Source organism: Nuphar pumila, chromosome 10 (assembly GCF_984573655.1).
Source record: "Nuphar pumila chromosome 10, dmNupPumi1.hap1.1, whole genome shotgun sequence".
Taxonomy (NCBI): Eukaryota; Viridiplantae; Streptophyta; class Magnoliopsida; order Nymphaeales; family Nymphaeaceae; genus Nuphar; species Nuphar pumila.
This window is the reverse complement of record NC_143258.1, coordinates 77,704,502-77,717,816: the sequence shown is the minus strand read 5'-3', so window position 1 is coordinate 77,717,816 and position 13,315 is coordinate 77,704,502. Positions and strand designations below refer to the sequence as shown.

The 13,315-nt window shown below is 35.4% G+C and overlaps 1 pseudogene; it reads left to right on the top strand.

Moving 5' to 3' along the window:
- The first annotated feature begins 851 nt into the window (after positions 1-851).
- On the top strand, positions 852-2,010 carry LOC149826926 (putative receptor-like protein kinase At1g49730 pseudogene; annotated as a pseudogene).
- Positions 2,011-13,315: the final 11,305 nt, after the last annotated feature.

Below are 13,315 nucleotides of genomic sequence, written 5' to 3'. Positions count from 1 at the left end.
TCTCCCCTTTGAATCTCTCCTTCACAATCCATCCGCTTCCACCCTTCCCCTTTCTACTTCTTCACGATTACTTTTCCCCTCTCTTCTTCAGGAATCGCGTATTCCCCAACATCCCTCTTTCATACTTCCTCTTCTTCTTCCTCCTCTGCTCCTTATTCTCTGGGTTTTTCTTTCATCTAACTGGAGGAAGCCGACTAGGAAGCACCCGCAATTACAGAAACTTCAATTTCCGAAGCAACAACTACAGCAGACTGAATAAAGTCGACTGATTCCCAGAAATTACAGGTATTGGAATACCAAGTTGTTCAATGATGCAGGATTCCAATGATATCAGGTGGCTCATATGGATCTTGGAAAATAAAAATAGTCACTCCTTGATGAATTACCAAGGTCTGGTGATTTGATACCATTGAATAGCCGTTATGATCTAATATCCGTGTCTGGCTCCAATCTGCCAATTAAGAAGGGCAAAGTGTTTTGGTTGGAGCTGATCAATTCAGGCTTGCTGAGTATCCCCTGTGATACCCCAGGTAAGTGTGTTATCACAGATGACGATCTCAATAAATAGTTTGTGTATAAATCTATGGTTGCTACAGTAACTGTTAAACTGATCCACTCATTTGCCACATACTTGCACTCCCCTATGAATTGCACTATTCATTATAAGCATTGACTGCTTTTAGGGAAATGAATTGACAAGTTAATTTCAGATACATTATTGATATGATTTCCAGTTGCATTAGTCATTAGTTATATCATGGAATGACTCTGAGCTGATATCTCACTTGTTGCCACATTCACACACTTTTTCACAGCATCCATATCACATTCACCTTCACCACTACTTTGAGATGTTTGATAAATCAGAGACTACTTATTTGTCTGAGATCCCTCCAAAGGTGTTCACACACGAGCCTTCTCTAAGTTCACCCATGTTTTCCCCTGTTCCTAATCGTCAACCAGTCTACATTCCAAAGAAAGAGCAACACCATCCATATCACCTCACAATAGTGCCAGGAAGGTTTTTCCTCAATGCTCTGAAGGTTCAGCTACAAAGAGATGGAGAAGCCGTGAAAAGGATGGATAAAATCTCAGAGCAAGTAGAGGATGAGTTTTGCAGAGAGATGGAACTTCTAGGCAGACTACATCATCGTCATCTTGTTGCTTGTAGAGGTTTCTGTGTTGATCAAAATGAGAGGTTCTTGGTGTATGAATATATGCAAAATGGAAGCCTGAAGGATCCTCCAATAAAGCCGGAAGACAAGAGTCTGTATTGCCATAGATATGGCCAATGCTCTGGAGTACCTTTATTTCTATTTTGATCCTCCTCTCTGTCATAGAGACATAAAGTCTAGCAATATTCTGCTGGATGAGAACTTTATTGCAAAAGATGCAGACTTTGGCCTTGTACATGCTGCAAAAATTGGTGCAGCCAGCTTCGAACCAATAAACACTGATATACGAGGAACTCCAGGTTACATGGATCCCGAATATGTTATGACATAGGATCTTACAGAGAAGAGTGATATATACAGCTATGGTGTGTTGTTGCTGGAATTGGTCACAGCTAGGAAAGCAATACAAGAGAGCAGGAACCTGGTGAAGTGGTCTAGGAAATTTATGACATCAGCATCGAGCCTACCTGAGATGGTTGATCCAGTAATTTCTGATGCATATGACTTTGAACAACTTCAAACTATAGTAAGAGTTGTGAAATGGTGCACTAAAAGAGAAGGAATATCCAGGCCATCAATCAAGCAGGTCTTTAGGTTACTCTAAGAGAATCTAGAGCCTGTACGTGGAAGTCTGTTTCATGTTGCAAGAAATGAAGATGGGATGGAAGAAGGCACAAGAGGTAAAGGGAAATTTCAAAGGAACAATGATGTGATAAGTCAAAATGGTGATGCATGATACTTACAGTCATCCTCCAGTACATCCAGGTCGTATTGTAGTAGAAGCCTTTTACTTGACACAGGTTCACCTCCATCTCCAACCGGTATATCAGTATGAAAGCATGAAAGATGGACAATTCTCTTCTCTATCCTCCTCTGGAAGCTGTGGTCTCGGCATTGGTCCTGAATTCCAAGAGTTGTTTTCATGGGTTGGGCAATCAACTCAGGCAAAGGAAAGAACTAAATTGGATGAAGCATCATCTAATGTTGTTTCATAACTCCAGCAACACAACACGACTTACTCTCCAGTATCACCTGCACTATCATCCACTTCCATAACACCTTCTTCACCTCTTGCATGATTGAAACATCTGTATATTCTGTGTCAGCATCTGTATATTTTATATTTATATACACTTCACTTTATTCTAGCAGCATCTGTATATTCTACATTAGTATATACTTTATTCCATTTACATCTGACAGCATCTGTATGTTTTACACTAGTATGTACTTGATTCTATTTGTATCTGGCAGCATCTGTGTATTCCACATGAGTACCTTTACTTATCAATGTTTCATTTTTAAACTCTGTATATCGGCTCCCATATGATTGCCAATATTTAGTATCACTGAAATCTCATGGTTGCTGCGTTGTTTTATATAGTGCAGGGTCTCTTAGCCAATCCTTTGCAGAAACCAATCTGCTAATTCATTTTGTGGTGCCACCAACTGGTGTCACCAATCTGTTGAAACAAACATTATAAAGTGGAATCTAGATGGGATATACCTGTACATCTTTTCAAATGTATTATCAGTTGTGCATCTTGTACCTTTGTTTTCCAGCATCTTCCTCATATTTCTTGCGTATCATTATTATTATTTTCACAGCTTGTTAGGCATGTTTTCATCAGCTGAGGTAAGTATCACCTTCTCACTTGAATGAAGATATCTCTGTATATATTTTCCATATGAGCATAACATCTTAGGTTCAATTTAACATCTTCTATCATCTTTTCATATTTTGCAATCTTGCCCTATACTAACTCTGTTTTACAGGTGGTAAGTTAAAAAAAGGTTATTTTAGTTTAGGAACATTAAATTCAAGATTCTAATTCGGTTGAAAAGTTGTAATAATTAAGTGTTGACAAAACTTTCATATTTTCCTATTTTAGGTAGAATGAGTAAGCATTGTGAATATCGTGAATTGCTTGCTTTCATGCATTTTTGCCTTTATTTCTCAAATTCTCACAATGGTGAAACACGAATGACACGTGCACCATTTCGTAAGAGTTTATTGATCCTAAGTCGATAATCCATATCAATGGTCATAGTCAGGGTGTGGACAAAACTTAGGATTTTTATCTTTTACGAAATAACACTGGATCCACACTGGATCCGTTTTCAGAATTTATCATATTTTCCTGAAATATTTTCTCCTTTTATCAGAATTTAACTTAAAATTAACTCAAAATATATACCAATGGCCATAGTCAAGGTATATTGAGGGTTAATTTCATTTTAAATTCTATAAAAGCACCGAATGTATTTCATTCTTCTCTTGAATCTAAATATAGATTATTATATAATACATTCAATGACCATAGTCAAGGATGTATTATATCTTCAATCTTGTTTTAATTCATTTGAAGAATGAAATATCTTTTCAAAATCCAATTTCACATTCTTTAAATTCATTCGTCATATAGGATAGAATTGCATCATATTTTCAAAATTCTTTTTCAAAAACCAAGTGATCTTGGGTATCATTCTTCAAATTCTATCTCAATTCATCTATTCTATCTTATTTTCAGAGTCCAAATTGACTTTGAAAATTCAAATTCATTTTATATTCAAAATTCCAATCGAATTCAAAGTTCAATTTAACTCTGAAATTCTTGATTCATTTTTCTAGATTTCAAAATTTAAAGCTTCAAATTCAGAGTCCAAATTTGACTTTGAAATACATTCCAAGTTCAAATTCTCAAAGTTAATTTTGGAAATTCCGAATCCAAAATTAGATCAAATTTTTCAAATCCAATTCTACTTTGGATCTCAGACTTCAAATCCAAATCTATTTTAGGATCCAGATTCCAATTCTACATTGGATCTTAGACTTCAGATCCAAATCTATTCTAGGATCCAGAATCCAAATTCTACTTTGGATCTCAGACTTCAGATCCAAATCCATTCTAGGATCCAGAACCCAATTCTACTTTGGATCTCAGACTTCAGGTCCAATTCCATTTTTGGGTCCAGAATTCAAACTTCACTTGGGATCTCAGACTTCAGATCCAAATTCCATCTTGGATTCCAAATCTTGGATCCAATTCCATCCTAGATCTCATATTTCAGATCCAAGTTTCCCTTAGGATCCCAAAACCAGAATTCAGTTCATTTTGAATCTCAAATCTATTTTAGAATCCAAACTTTAGATTCAAATTTCATCTTGAATCCCAGATTTCAAAATCAATTTCTATTCCCAATTCCAACTCTTAAAACCAATTCCATTTCATCCCAAACTTTAAATCCAATTCCCATTTAGGATTCTAAATCCAGAATTCAATCTCATCCTGAATTTCAATTTTATTTAAAATCTAGACTTTGGATTCAAATTCTATCTTGAATTCCAACTTTCAAATCAAATTCTATTTCTCAATTCTATTTTAGATCTCCCACATTTCATTTTGATTTCAAACCTCAAAGTTAGAATTCAATTCCATTCTAAATATTCACCCAAATTCAAAATTCAAAGTCCAATTTAACTTTGAAGTTATCTTTTGATTCTCTTATCTTCAATCAAGGTTTGGATTTGAATCTCAAAAACTTGAAATTTTAAATTCAATCTGGGTTTTCAAAAACCAGATCCATCATTAAAGGTCCCACTTTGGGCTTTCAAAATCCAAATCTAAAATTAGACCCTAAACCCCAACTTGGATCCGAATTTCCAAGTACAACTCTGCTTTGGATCTCAGATTACAGATCTAAAATCCATTGTAGGATCCAGAACCCAACTCTACATTGGATCTCAGACTTCAGATCCAAATTCTATCTTGGATTCCAAATCTCAGATCCAATTCCATTCAAAATTTCAGATTCAAATTCCATCTTGAATCCAATTCCATTTTCCATTTCCAGATTTTAAATCAAATTCCCATTTCGGATCCTAGATCCAAAAATCAACTTTGGACTCTATTTAGAATCCAGACTTAGGATTCAGATTCCATCTTGAATTCCAACTTTCAAATCAAATTCTATTTCTCAAATTCTATTTTAAATTTCCCATATTTTATTCTGATTTCAAACTTCAAAGATGGAATTCAATTCCACTCCAAATATTCATCCAAGTTCAAATTTCTAATTCAAAGTCCATTTATGACTTTGAAATTTCCTTTCTTCTCTTTTCTCTCATCTTAGTTTCAAGATCATTTTCCAAACCCAGATTTATTTTCCCAAAGCTCTTGATTATTCTAAAAACTTAGAACTTTAAATCTTAAGTTCTAAGTTAGAAATCATTTCTTCACTCTATCAGCAGATTCATCTCAGAAACACTTGGGAATTCTTCAAAACATTTTCAAAAAGAGCATACATCTTTGCATTTACACAAGCATGATTCTTTGTGCATTTAGACTCAGGATAAATTCTTAGATAATTTCTTAGCAAAGCAAAAGGCATGAATTCGACCCTTGGTTTGATTACCCCTGGTAAAGGCGCCAGGAACGGTCGAACCTCGTACCGACGAGCGGATCCCGTCTCCCAGTTTTCCCACAAATATTTTCAAAACAGAGATGAGTTATTTCAAATATTTTCAAAATTAAGGTCAAGTGAGACCCGCAAAAGAATTCCTCTTCTCCCCCTTTTCTTTTCTTTTCTCTTCTCTCTTTCTTTCCGTCTTTTATTTTCTCCCTTCAAAAAGGAGGAAATAGAGGCTGAAAAGGGAAATAGAAGGAAGAGAGAGAATATCACGAGAGGAAAAATTTTGCGATGATCACAATACAAATGACTTCTTGTCTGTCATTCTTTTTGTTTGAGTTGTTGTATCTCCCACCGTTCCAGTTGCTTCTATTGTTAGAAAACTTTGTCCTGCAGTTCTTCTGAATGTATCCCATCTTGCCACACTTGAAACACTTGACTTGTGAGCCTTTGTTGCCTTGGGGTTTGAAACTTGCACTTTTTCCTTTATGGAACTTGCCATTACCCTTCTTTTTAAAGTTATTAGGCTTAACGGGTACTCGACTATGAGACAGTGTGTCTTGGACCACCATCAACTCAGATTTCTTTTCTTTAGCCATGTGCTCTTGTTCTATGGCTAATTGTAGGGACAACTCAGTCAAGTTTAAATTCTTTGAATTTAATCTTAACGCAGTGGTCACCATTTTTCACGAATGTGGGAGGCCATTCAGTATGGTGGACACCTATATTCTATCTGGAATTACATTTCCAGCAATGGCTAGGTCTTTAGCTATGACCAACATCATATTTACGTGGTCTACCACACTGTCACTCTCTTTCATCCTATATGAGTTGTATTGTTCGAGTAGTAACTGTATGTGAACTTCGGATATGGTGTCATATTTGGTGGCTATTACCTCCATCATCTCCTTTCCGGTCTTATAATCTTGATCAAATCATCATCCATGTAGGTAAGCATGATGGTTCTTGCCATCAGATTATCTTTTTGAAACTTTCTGAATTTAATTACTTCTTCTTGAATTGCATCGTCATTTGGTTTTTCTACAGACATACTGAGGACATATTTCAGTCCTTCTAGGGTTAGAGCTAAAGGGATCCACCTTTTCCAAACAGAAAAGTTGGTCCCGTTTAGCTTGTTTGTTTTCTCTAGTTTGGAGGCACAGACACAACTAGCCCTTTAATACTAAAAAATTATATTTAATTTATTTATGACAAGTTAGCACAAAGAGACAAAAGGAAGATCTCGTCAGTCTAATCTAAGAACAGTTTTCTAATTTTAAATAGACCTATTTTTTAGGTCTTAAACAGAAAAAAATGAGTGTTTTTAAATTAATAGGAATAGAGTTTTTTGAAAATTAAAATTAGTTCCAGGTATTAAAAGGAAAATATCATAATTTCTGATAAGTTTTCAGAAATTTCAAAGTCATAGACCCGTTTTAGCAAATATTTTTAAAAAAGAATGTGAGTTATAAATACACTTATTTTAACCCTTTTTCTGAAATATTTCAAAGTTCCAAGGGTAACAGGGTCTTTTTACCCCTTGGTCTATTTAAGCCCTGACCCCTTCGAAACAGACTTATAATTCATCAGGTTTTTCTCTCTCTTCTTCGCCGAAGCTCCAGAGTGACCGATGGTGACAATGATGATTTACAGCCATTCACCAGCGGCGATGGGCCAACTCTTAGGTTGGGTTTGATCTTCTCGGTGCAGGCTCCCTCTGACAGGAAACTTACGCTTGTTCCTCTGCCAGAGCTATGAAAAAAGTTGGAAAGCTGATTTTCTGGCCGATCTCCAACGGTGATGACCCGACTCTCTAGTTGGGTTTGCTACTCTCGTTGTAGGCTCCCTCTGATAGAGACCCGAGGTCTTTTCCTACGACGGAGCTTCCTTGGAAGACAAAACGATCAAAAGTTTTTCGGTCGTTCTCTGACGGCGATGGGCCTACTCCCTATTTGGGTTTGCCTCCCTTGACGCAGGCTTCTCCTGCGCGCAAACTTGAGGCCAAACAGTGGCCCAAAACCGGTAGCTTGGGGTTTTTTCCTTTTCTATTTTTTTTGATTCTGTGTTTTTATGTGATTTTCTTTTGAGACAGGGAGCGATAGAAAAAAGGCAGGAGACCTTTTACCCATGTTCGATCGGTGCTGTAGAAAAAATGGCAGGCGACCGAAACCTTTTTCGATGATAGAACATTTTTTGTTTTTTTTCTTCGGTCTGTGTCTTTGTTTTCCTTTTTTTTCTTTTGGTTTGCTGAGACAAACATATAAGGAAGGATTGCCTCTTTCAGGAAGAAGGTTAAGACTCTAATTTCCGGTTTGGATTTTCAGAGGCAGACATAGTAAAGAAAATTGGGTCTCTGTTTCCAGGTTTGGGTTTTCAGAGACAAACAAGAAACGCATAAAAAGAAAGGAGAGCAATAGCTCTTACCTGATTAAAGCTTCTTCCCCCCCCCTTTTTTTCTTTCTTTACAGGTTGAAGGCTGCAGGGATTGGTGAGCGTCTTCGAACCTCTGCTATGATACCACTGTAGAGGTTGGCACAACGGAAGGACCTCCGGTAACAACAACATCAAAAAGAAAGAAAAGGAAAGTGGAAGTTGTTAGAGACTTGGAGGTTTTCTTCGAAGGCCTCTCTTTCTACATAGTTGGTTTCTCTGTGTGTATATATGTATTAGGGGCCGAGTCCCATGACTATATATAGCCTTCGGTTTTCCTTTCTCAGCTCAACAGTCGGTTGAGAGAATCATGGTGAGTCTGATGTTTTTGATAAATCAAAATACAAGTTTTGAATAAAAGGTTTGTTTTGAAAACTGACTATGCTTATCCATGAGCAGGCCTACTCATGGATAAGCACAACGTGCAGCGCATGGCCACACGCACCAATAGTCACCTTTCCATGTGCCCACTCTTGCCCATATAAGCGGATACATTGAGAACTTGCATTGTGCCCCATACTGCAATTTTCCAACTTATCCCATTTTTTGGGATAAGTGGGTACATCCAAACAATCTATAGATTGATGACAGAAGATGTTGAATACTTTGTTAGTTTTGAGCTTTTATTTTCATGCTCCTTAGAGGTCGATTTTCTATTGGGTAGGTTTTCATTTTCATATACCCAACATTCGATGAACTCTCAATGAAAGTGTTTCCATGCTGGAACTTTTAAAGCGACAAAAGTTGCTGCTGACATTTAGTGGCAAGTAGTGGCAACTTTTGTCGTCATTAAAAGTCTTAACAGTGACAAAAGTTATCGTTAAAGGTGTTATTTGGCGGAACCTCGCACCTTCCATCACACTCTGCAGGAGTTCAATTTAGTAATGTTTGAGATCATTCCCTTCTCTCTCTCTCTCTCTCTCTCTCTCTCTCTATATATATATATATATATATATATATATATATATATATATATATATATATATATAGAGAGAGAGAGAGAGAGAGAGAGAGATATATGAGTCATTGAAACATGAGAACTGAAAATTATAAGAACTCAATTATAAGAACGTCGGAGACCTCTCTCCTTGAAAAGGGAAATCCTCTAACCTGTTGCCATCCTTCTCTTCCTCACCCTGTAAATTTATCTCTCTCGTGTGTTTTCTGCATAGGGTCGTTGTCTCTCTAACCTACAATTGCTCCTTTTGTTTTTATGGTTCCGGTATAGGAAATACCAACATCGAATGTGCCAGACGGTGGGCTACTATTTAATATTAGTTTCTAGAACTTGATTTTAAAGATTTAGTTCTTTTTATTTGAACTTGGTCTTCATTGCAACAAAGCTAAATTGCCTACATTTTCAGGTTCTTGACACTAAGAATCAGTATTTCTGGTGTCAGTGCTGGGCAAATATGATTTTTTGGGTGTTGAATACACGGAATTGTAGCAACCTTTCCAGCCATATTAGCTTCATAAGAGCTTGCTTTGGGAAAATCCAGAGTTGTTCTATGAAATTGGTTCCTATCATGGCATGCTGCATATAACCATTTATGCTTCAAGAACACCTGCAAATCTAAACGGAAATAAAAGGAGTTGATCAATTAGTTGAAACTAGATTATTTTGAAATGTTAAAATATTTGGATGTATCAAGGCCTCCGCACCTTTGAGGGTCAAACTGAATTGACTTTATATTTGTATGGGTTGTCTTGCTTGGTAAACCTTTGAATGACCCAGAAATTGAGTTTTCTGATATGATTCTATAGCAAGTCAGGTGAAATTGTATTCATTTGTCTAAGATATTAACATGCCCTCAATTTTTTAATAATTTTCATTCTCAATTCTACATTACCATGTAAAAAAAATGGGGAAATGCTTTGTTGCACAAATGTGGACGAATTTGACTGCATTAGCGATTGTCAGTGTCAAAGCAATTGCAATCCAACATTACCATGTTGCATCAGTTCTAATTGAACCACTCTAATATGGATGCATCATATCCCTTGAATGTTGAGTTTTAAAGAGTTGTGTTAAAGTTAAATATTCACTAATGCATGCACAGTAACACGACAATGACTCTAAGAGAAATTATAAATAACATTAGTCACGGAGACGAAGTAGAACTTATTTATAAAAAAGCATAGTGTGGATAAAAATGATCGAGAGAAGCGCTATATGATTAATTCAAAGAGTCATTCAAGATGTTTTCTGCTTATTTGGATCATTTGATGAAGGCTAATCGAAGATCATTAGAATACATTCAAATTGATCGAAAAGATCTATTTCAATACATATTTTTATCCTTTTCTCCATGCATCAATGAATTTTTTAAAGTGTACTATACAGTTCTTATAGCAGATGACACATTCATAAAAAGAAGATACATAGGTATATTATTGTTAGCTCATGGTATTGATATTTGTAGTGAGATTTTTTGGTAGTATTTGCAGTTGTAGAGAAGGAGTTGAAGAATTCACGGGCGTGGTTTTTGGAGCATCTGAAAGAAGAGTTCACTCTCTTCAACTAATATAAAGAGATATTATAATTTACAATGATCTCAGGTAGGCATGAATGTCTAAAGTATATTATCCCTACACATGACGTACATGTCACGTTGGATATTGCATAAAACATTTAACGAAGAACTTTAAAAAAAAATTTATTCACCACTCAATGCACTTTGGTAGAGTGCAACTCGAGTAGACACGAGACAACAATACACTTATTTTATTTAAATATATGAGCAATACTTAGTTATATACAATTATGTTGTCATTGACATGAAATAGAAACATTGGGCTAACAGACAACTTTCAATAAAAATGTATAGATACTTAACGTCTAATATAGTAGAGAGCTTCATGATTCTAGTTATACGTGACAAACCCCTAATTACACTTATTGAAAGGATTTGTCCCATGTTGATGAAACTTTTTGAGAAAAAAATATTGGGGAGAAAATGTCAGGAGTTGTGGTGTCTCAGGTAAAAGAAAAGCTAGCGGAATTGAAGAGAAACACAACAACTATGTGTGTAAATAGTGCATTGTCACTTATGTCGATACGAAGCCCACGACTGATCTCATAGTTACAATGTTGATCTTAAGAAGCAGTTGTGCTCTTATAAAGAGTGAAAAATTAGCGAGATTTTAGGCCAACATGCAACCACATGCATTTTGTATGAGGGCAAACTATGATAGGATAATTGTAATAAGTTCTTCACAGTTGAGTCGTATCGAGCTGCATATAATATATTCATTCTTTTTTATGGTAGATAATGTCTCACACATCGTTTCATCGACTCTTATTTTTTTTATCCATAAACAGTAATTCATAAAGCAGGGTGGCCTAAGGTAAAGAGACAAAAAAATATAACATAATTGAAATTCCACTAGAGGGGGGGGTGAATAGTGAAATACGATAAAGATCGATAAAATAAAATAATCAGGCAATAAGGCACAACACATAAAACACAGAATTTATACTGGTTCGGTCAGTACCCAGACCTACATCCAGTCCCCAAGCAAACCACTTGAGCTTTCCACTATAACATCCGAGTCACCGGATAAATAGTACAACACCCTCTTCCTCAGAGGTCTTCTTCTCTCAACAGAGAAGGACAACACCCTCTTTCACAGAGGTCTTCTTCTCTCAACAGAGAAGGACAACACCTTCTTTCACAGAGGTCTTCTTCTCTCAACAGGGAAGGGCAACACCCTCTTTCACAGAGGTTTACTTCTTTCAACAAAGAAGGAAAACAGTGAATAACAGAGTTACAATACTTCCTATAGAACCTTCAGAATGATATGAATGCACGAATGAAGGATTCTCATAATGTTCTGTTTGTCACTCAGAGGATGCTCTTTGTCAAAGAGCTGGACTTGACTTTTTTTCTTTTCTTTCTTTTCTTTTTCTCTTTCTTTTCAAGGCTCTCTTTTTCAAATATCGAATAGGGATTTTTCTCGTTGTAAGCTCACACGTCTATTCCATTCCATGTTGAATAGTTTATTTGAGTGTGTTTATATAGCTTTTGAAAAAGTAGTCATTGCTTTTTGAAATCGTAGCCTTTTTGAGATGTGAAATGTCATGTCATTTTCAAAAACATCTTTAGAGAAATTCGAGAATGCCTTTTTCCATAAACAGTGAAGTATGGGGTACACTAGTCATTGTAATATTTTAGGTAATACATATTTTATGTAAAAAGTCTATTTCTTACAATAGTACATTGAACGTTGGATTGTAGTTTTGTTTTTATTCTAATTAATGATTTGAGGTACATAAGTACTTCTTTACTTTAAATGAGTGTAAGTACACTGAGTGCTTTGATGTATATTTGTACATAGTCATGTCAAGTGTTTTCTTTATGTTGTGTTTTTCAAAGTCTTCAGAGAGAATGAGGACTAAAGGAAAGTCGACATTCCTTGAGAAGGATATTAACAAGGATTTGTTACAGGAGGTATTTAATGCTTTGTACAAAGAGAATGATGACTTCAAGTAAGTCGACATTCTATGGTTTTGTAAAAAGGTAACTAGAGTCTTTTCAAAAAATATATTATATTTGTATTTCTTTGTGTAGCCGATTTTATGTTTTTGTCTTCTTCTTATATATATTAAAAACATTTCTTTAAAGAAGGTAACTAGAGTCTTTTCAAAACTATATTATATTTGTTTTTCTCTATGTAGCCGATTTTATGTTTTTGTCTTCTTCTTATATTAAAAAACATTTCTTTAAAGAAGGTAACTCGAGTCTTTTCAAAACTATATTATATTTGTTTTTCTCTATGTAGCCGATTTTATGTTTTTGTCTTTTTCCTACATTTCTTTTTCATGTTGTCTTGTATATAGTGTAAGGTACAATTATTACATGACAAAATATCTTTTTCATAAAGGGTTGTAAGAAGGTACAATAATTAGTTTTCAAAAAGGAGCTTTTTGAAACTATCGTATACTTTTATGATATAGTTTTTATGAATGGTTATGTACTATGCAATATGCATGCTTCTGAAGGTTCTGTTACATATGACTCTAAAGAAGAAAAATACAATCTTCAATCTTGAGGTAGCCGAACTTTTTGGATGCTCTTTAGTAATGCATGGCTCATCAAGCTTTTCTTCAAGGAGTATGATTGCACCATAGTTGTACTTGAACAGGAGGACTCCATCCTTTTTGGGTGAGATATCCTTGCACCAAATACTCGTTAGATTTATGGCAAAACATATTCAGTCATAATATAACATTTTTTCAAGAAGGCATATTATCATATTATATAGAATCAAATGAGACTGTGTATCATATTATGTGACAT